Genomic DNA, 7,874 nt, shown 5'->3' on the forward strand with positions numbered 1-7,874 from the left:
CCTAGAAGTAGAAAGGCCTCAGCACGGATCAATTTAGTAGTCCGATGTGACGAAGTTAACTGCGCAGTAGACGANAGACATTTACTTTCACATAGAAATATGTATACGTACAAGCCACAAAAAACTATTACGATTAATAAATATTGTTCTAATGATCGGATTATCACGAATTGGCCGCAGACTGGCCTTTACTTTTTCCACCTGTGCATCCTTGGTTTTTATCCTGAGTCTAAATCCACCGGCTTCTTTTGACCCTTGAGTATGTGTTAGCATTTATTGTTGCTAATCCATCCCTTCAGAGTACCGGTTTCGTACTTGAGGCTTGAGCTCTCACTTCCGGTCATCAGTTTTTCTCGGATGACCGCTGCGGGACTGGGTAAAGCAACTCTTATCTTGAACTAAGTGTCGATCTTAGCGGTTTGCAAGAGTGGATCTTAAATATTCTAATCCAATAGTGATCTAATTAGCGTTAATTAGAACAGAAGAACGTATTAGACAGAAAAACGTATTTTCTCTGAAAATAAAAAAAAACTTTAGATTCTAGACATTCTAAAAAAAGGGGGGATGGGAAGTATCAATCATGAAAATATGGCTTTAATATTTTAGTGTGGACAAAGGTGGAAAGTTGAGCCATAATGGCTCAAGGGATAGAGCGTTCGCCTTGCAATGAGATGAACCAGGTTCGAATCCCAGCGATGGCTGGTCGATACGAATTTCGCATCCGGTTTGCACCGATCACAGTGCTGACGTAAAATATCCTGAGTGGTCGATCAATCATAGGTTAGAGTCCCCTTGCCGTCAGACTAACAGTGGTAGGTTTTAGTGGTTTTCCTCTACATGTAACGCAAATGCAGGTTAGTTCCATCAAGAAGTCCTTCACGAAGGCGAATTTCTCCCAATACTTGATCCAGGTGTTCCCTTGTCTTCTGGATTGAGTTCAAAATTACAAAGCAGCGGAGTTGAACATTAGTAGTCGTAAACCCAAAAATTGGGTTGGCTGCTCAACCACGGTTATAAAAAAAGGTGGAAAGTTTGATAATAGTTGTAATTTCAGTTTTTCTGTATTTCAACAAATGCTGGGTGTTTTTTCTCCTTCTTTTAATGAATCAAAAAACTGTGTAGAAGTAACTTTACGATTCCTGTCTTAAAAATAACATCAAGTAAAAAGTTAATTTTTATATAACTATTTAATATTATTTATTTGTGAGTTAAACCTTGAAAATTAAAATGTCTTAAAAGTTAAGGAAAAGCATTCCAACTATTTTAAATTTCTTTTTATTCTTAACTAAAAGACGAACTTAATATTTTGAAAAGAAACTTAAAACTTGTTGTTTGTCTATTACACACGAAAGAAAACAATCGAGTTAGTTAAACTTATAAAGCTTTTAATCTTTCTAAAATATTACGAGCATTTATATTCTCTCAAAAGAAATACCATATTTTAAATCCCACAATCCTTCGTAAATTTTGTGTTGGAGAGTTTAAACGACTTTGAATTATGCAGGATCAAGGCAAAATATTTTATCTTTAAATTTCTCGCTGAGGCGAATTTAATGTTAAATAAAATCTCATATCACATACTCAGATGAACGAATATTACATTTCATAATTTGATGATTTTATATAGACTTCAAAAATCTTTATAGAAAAATAAATATTATTTCTTTTAATAATTTCCAAAGACAATCTCATAGAAATCAGGGCTCAAAAAATCTCAAAATAAGAACACGCGCTGGTAAGCTGGATTAGTTTACAAAATGCAAACCTGACTGAAATTTTTTCATGCCTGAACATTTTATCGATTTTGCATTAATGAAAACATATGTTGTTATTGTTGTTGACGTATGCCTGTTTAGGCAGAGGGGATGCGATTGTTTTTGTTTTTCAGTGGCGTCATCTATGGCCAAGAATTCAACTTCTGCCACACCATACGTCGCACCCGTTTATAGGGCGGAACCATTCATACATCCATTCATTCATCCACAGATCGTAATTTTGACCTGAATCTGAGAACGATAGATCTTCAATCCAGTACCACCAGAGGTATTGATTTGCTATGGGAACATGGAGGACTTTTGGAGGATGCAAAAATCTCTTGTTTTTCAGTGGCGCCATCTATGGTCAAGAATTCAACTTCTGCCACACCATAGGTCGCACCCGCTTATAGGGCGGACCCACTCATACATCCATTCATTCATCCACAGATCGCAATTTTGACCTGAATCAGAGAACGATCGATCTCCAATCCAGTGTCCCCAGAGGTATTGATTTGTTATGGGAACATGGAGAACTTCTGGAGGATGAAAAAATCTCAAAATAAAAGCATGCCCTGGTGAGCTGGATTAGTTTACAAAATGCAATCCTGACTGAAATTTTTACATGCCTGAACATTTTATCGATTTTGTATTAATGAAAACATATGCTGTTATTGTTGTTGACGTATGCCTGTTTAGGCAGAGGGGGTGCGATTGTTCTTGTTTTCCAGTGGCGCCATCTATGACCAGGAATTCGACTTCTGCCTCACCATACGTCACACCCGTTTAGAGGGCAGATCCATTCATAGATCCATTCATTCATCCACAGATCGTAATTTTGACCTGAATCAGAGAACGATCAATCTCCAATCCAGTACCCCCAGAGGTATTGATTTGTTATGGGAACATGGAGAACTTTTGCAACTAGACAGATTTAACGTGCATCAGTCACTTTACTACACGGGGAGTCTTCGGCCGACGGGGTTCTGACCCGCGAACTCTCGGACATGGGCCCAGCGCCCTACCGACCAGGCTATCCCGGCCTAATGAAAACATATGAATGTGCTTATTACTAATCAGTCTAAAAAATCACAGCAACAGCATTTTATCTACAAAACTCGTGTTTTAATTATAAATCAGAAATATTATTATTAACTAAGAAGTATGAGGTATTATTTAAAAGGAAGTATTAACCAGAAACAAGCGTTGATGGAGTAAATGTAAAGTATGATTGTTAATAAAGAAGTAATATTATCAGAATTACTAGTGGGCTATACAATCTTGAATGGTTTGCTTTGCAAACCATGCTCACTTCTCTAGATTTAAGCAACATTCTATTGAAATGTGCTTTTGCGTAAAATCTTAAGAAATTAAATTAAGTATCAAAATGTTTAAAACTAATTCCTCTTTAGAAAATCAAAATTTTTCATCATTTTAGCATCATCATATTATAGCCTTGATAACACTTGAAGGTTAGCTTTACTGTGAGAATGGACATCTATATTTTTAAGCGAATGTTTTTGTAATTTATTCTTAATTGATATTTCGAAAATAAAAGTTTCTTATATAGCTTTAGGAAATATAAGGGCATCACGTACTAGAAATTTTTCTCTTTTAATGGATCTTTTTTATGTACTTGAAAAAAGTAAATGCAACTTACCATGAAGGAATGACTCTCTGATGAATAAATAAACGTTAATTGACTAATGAATGTCAGCCTGCAGTGCTGCATTATGTCAATTTAAATTGTCGTAATTTAATTGAAAGGCATTCAATTAACAAAATGATATTGTCAAGGCTTTAATTTAGTTCTTTACTGTTTATTAAGAAAATTTTGATGCCCTGTTCGATTCTTATATTTTACCACTATCAGTACATTAAATAAATTTGTTTGATCATATGATTACCTCCTGCAAATTAACTCAATAAAACTTGTTGGCAGTTTTTGCGTGATAATTTAATAAGTACTTTTTATTTTATTTTATTGTCTCTTGTTTTCTTTTTCTTCTTCTGGAAAAAAGAATGTTCCACATCGAGAAAGATTTATTCGGAGTAAGTGATACCTCGTTAAGAGAGTTATAAGTTTTCCAGATTATTATTATGTTAATTATTATATGTTAATATAAATTTGCTTTTGATGATGTAAACAATTCTTTCTGAATACCAATTATTTTAAAGTAAGAGTAGTTTAAATACATTTTTAATAAATTATATTGCTTAAATGTAAGATATAAAGAGCTTTTACGTTTAAGGAAGCCATGAAAGTCTTACTACAGCAACGCTTCTGTATTGCTTAACTATATTAAACTAATATAAAATAAACTAATCTAAAAACGAAAATAATATATAATTTTACTCTCAAAAATGTTTTAATTAGTTTGTACTCACAAATTATATTGACCCCATATAGTATTTTGAATAACTTGCGCAGGACCGGTATAGCCTGGTCGGTAGGGCACTGGCCCCATGTCCGAGAGTTCGTGGGTTCGAACCCTGCCGGCCAAAGACTCCCCTCCCCGTGCAGTAAAGTGACTGATATGGTGAGCTATAGATCTAGCCTCACCTAACTTTATTTAAAGCTTTAAGTTTATTTAACACCGTTGGCAACGTTCGGTTGACAGCTGTAGTTGTAATTTGGTTTTTCATTTTTCCAGCTTTACCTTTTCATTCTCGGCCGTCAGATCAGATGGTTGTGTTCTTGTTTTAGTTAATAAATTTAGTTTATGTATGAATGATATTTATTTCTTTATGCATAACGCTCAATAGACCCTCGAAGACACGGGGGCCTAAAAGTGGTGACCCGGACGCCTGAAACTGATGCACGTTAAATCTGTCGAGTCTCAAAGGTCCTCCATGTTCTCATAACAAATCAAGACCTCTGGGGGTTCTGGATTGGAGATCGATCGTTCTCGAATTCAGGTCAAAATTACGATCTGTGGATGAATGAATGGATGTATGAATGGGTCCGCCCTATAAACGGGTGCGACGTATGGTGTGGCAGAAGTCGAATTCTTGGCCGTAGATGGCGCCACTGGAAAACAAGACCAATCATGCCCCCTCTGCCTAAACAGGCATACGTCAACAAGAACAATAACTTGCGCTAATGAAAGATTTTTACTTCAGAACAAATTTGCTTGAATGTAGCCTCCATTTCACATCTTTCATTTTCCTTGCATGTAAATTATAACATGAAATGCATGCATGCTTATCTTGAAGGCAATATGAATCTAAATATAAAATTTGACTAATAATACTTATAATTTGCATCAAGTGCTTTTCTAAAGCAAGGTCAGACGCAAAGCCAGAAGACCAGGAACCAGGAACCAAAGAACCAGAATTTAAATGCAACGGAAGAGAGCGGAGGCTTTTTTTTAAAGGGAAAGTTAAAGTTGAAATAGTCCGAAAATCTAGAATACGCACCTTGATTTAAAAACATATATTGCCGTATAAAAACGTATTTAAAAAGCGTATCTAACTTATAAGGCTTAGTTTTAGCTTTGGAAAAAGCTTTCGGTCCATATAACGGTATTCAAACTGACTGAAAGTTTCATACAGTTTAGATGAATAAACATACAATTAAATCATCTTAATTTTTGAGTTCAGATGAAATCGGTTTTACAGATTTCAGATGAATTGCATGAAAAAAAAACAAATGTTAATATAAATTCGTCTTCAATAATCCCTTTAAATTTCTCTTGATAATTGTTATGAATTGTTATTTTGAATTTATGTTATGACTCACTGTACGGATACATGAAATAAATGATTTTTTTTTTTGAAATTATCTTTCTTCAAAGGTTTATACAACTTGTTTTTAAAATAATAAGTCATATAGTTACTATAAAACTTTTTTTTAATAAATTTCTTAAAAACTATTATAATTTAATAATAGTAAATACTTAATAAATTCCAACACTAATTGTTTGAAGCAAAAAAAATATTTCTCCTGTTTAAATAAATTTATACAACTTTAAAGAAATTATTTAAAAAGTATAATTGGAGGGAAAAATGTCAAATCTTATAAATTAAAGGAAACTTTTTAGTATAAAAAAATAGCGCAGCGATGTATGCAAATTCCCTATAGTTTTAAAACTCCTTAAAATTATCGGAACAGTATTATATGCCGTTAATTAAATGCAGGGATAGTTTTAAATAAATTATTGTTTAGAAGTTTTTCTTTTAGAAAAAATACGAACATGAAATCTCGATTTCTTTTAATTGTATTTGAAGAAAATAATAACAATTATATACGAAAAAATACACTTTCCACAAGTACAATTTTGCTACTAAAAACTAGTGAATAAACTGCAATTAAATTTTCTTTTTCAATTACTATCTAATTTTCATTAGATAATGAAGAATGATATTATAGAATTATTGTAATTAGATTATGGGGAAAAATATTCGAAGCAGATTTCAAAGAAAAAGCTTGATCCGAGGAAGTAAAAAGAAAAATTCTGGAAGAAGTGAAACATTAATTGAATAGATAAAGAAAGAGAATATTTTAGTATTAAACCTTATTAAGAATCGTTGTTAAGAAAAAAGAAATATGGCATTTTCTTATTAGTATATTACTTTTGTTAATTTATTACAGTATACGAAAAAGCTTGGATTTCGAATGGAAATTTTATCTTTTTTACTATGCAGTATGCCTAAAATGTCTAAAAACAGTTAAACATCACATAGTGAATAAAATATTTATGTGCTAATTATTTTCAAAAGATGCTTCAGTTCTAATTATTTTCAAAACACCAATTCAAAGATACCAATTTTGATGCTCAATCTCAATCTCGTGAGGTTTGGGCGAGGAATATTTACAATATTTAATCTAATATACAAAACAATAATTTACAATACTTAAAATTCTAGTACTTATTACTTCTTAAAAATAGATTTGAGTTCGCCGGCCAGGTGACTGAGCGGTTATCGCGCCTGACTGCGAAGCCAATGGCCGCTTGTTCGAATCCCCCTCTGGGCATAGATGTTTCTCTCTCTTGTGTTGTCCTCTGTTGTGTGTGATGTGTGAATGTGGCCCACCCTATGAACGGGTTTGTGGCAGTGTGGCGTGGGCAATATTACTCGCCTCCGTGACTTTGGTTCCCAGGTGCCCACTGTGTAACGTGAAATGAGTATCACCTCTGGCATCTTCTAAGGAGAAACGTATAAAGTTCAGAGCCTGCCATTCGAAAAAAAAAGAAAAGAAAAATATTTGAGTTCTTCAAAAAAAGTATCCCGATTTACCAACAAGTTTTAAATTATTATTCACAGACGGCGCTGTATTCGCAAAGTAAAAATTTGGTTGAAAGCTGTTTAAAACTAATATACATAAAAAATACACACACACATATATATATATACATACGTAAAAAAATACATTTTAAGACAAAAGAATTTGCAGGGAGAACTGGATTTTTGTGGTCATGTTAGCTTTGAGCATAAAATTATTGTCACAGTCAGTGATTGGAATATTTTTTGCCGGTCGCTGATCATANGAATGACCATATATATAAACTACCCATCAGATGACTCCAAACGTTACTGTCATAATTCTCGAACTTGGTTCACTTTTATTCGACAAACAAATCGCATGGTTTTCAAATAACGTCCATACCCGTAGTGCACATAACTTATACGGACATAACATTAATCTACGGTTAGTGGCCATACATTTTAAGACAAAAGAATTTGCAGGGAGAACAGGATTTTTATGGTCATGTTAGCTTTGAGCATAAAATTATTGTCACAGTCAGTGATTGGAATATTTTTTGCCGGTCGCTGATCATTATCTATAGTAAAATTTTGTTTAGTATATAGATATATATTTTAAAATTGATCATTTTTTTGGAAAATCTAAAACTCGTTCTTCCTAAAGTTAACTTTAAACCATTACAAATAAGTTCTTATAATTAATTCTACAAACAATTACTTTGTAAAACTCTAGTTTTACAAAGTATATATTACGTAATTAATTGTTTACGCTAAAAAAATTATTAATCTTCTCCATTTTTTCAAATAAAAAAAATAATAGTGAGTGTTAAAAAAAATTGCACCATACCTCTTTTGACTTTATAGAACAATTTTATTGATATTCGGAAAGTCACTTAATTTAATAACAAAGAA

Source organism: Parasteatoda tepidariorum, chromosome 4, assembly GCF_043381705.1.
Source record: "Parasteatoda tepidariorum isolate YZ-2023 chromosome 4, CAS_Ptep_4.0, whole genome shotgun sequence".
In the NCBI taxonomy this organism is placed as follows: domain Eukaryota; kingdom Metazoa; phylum Arthropoda; class Arachnida; order Araneae; family Theridiidae; genus Parasteatoda; species Parasteatoda tepidariorum.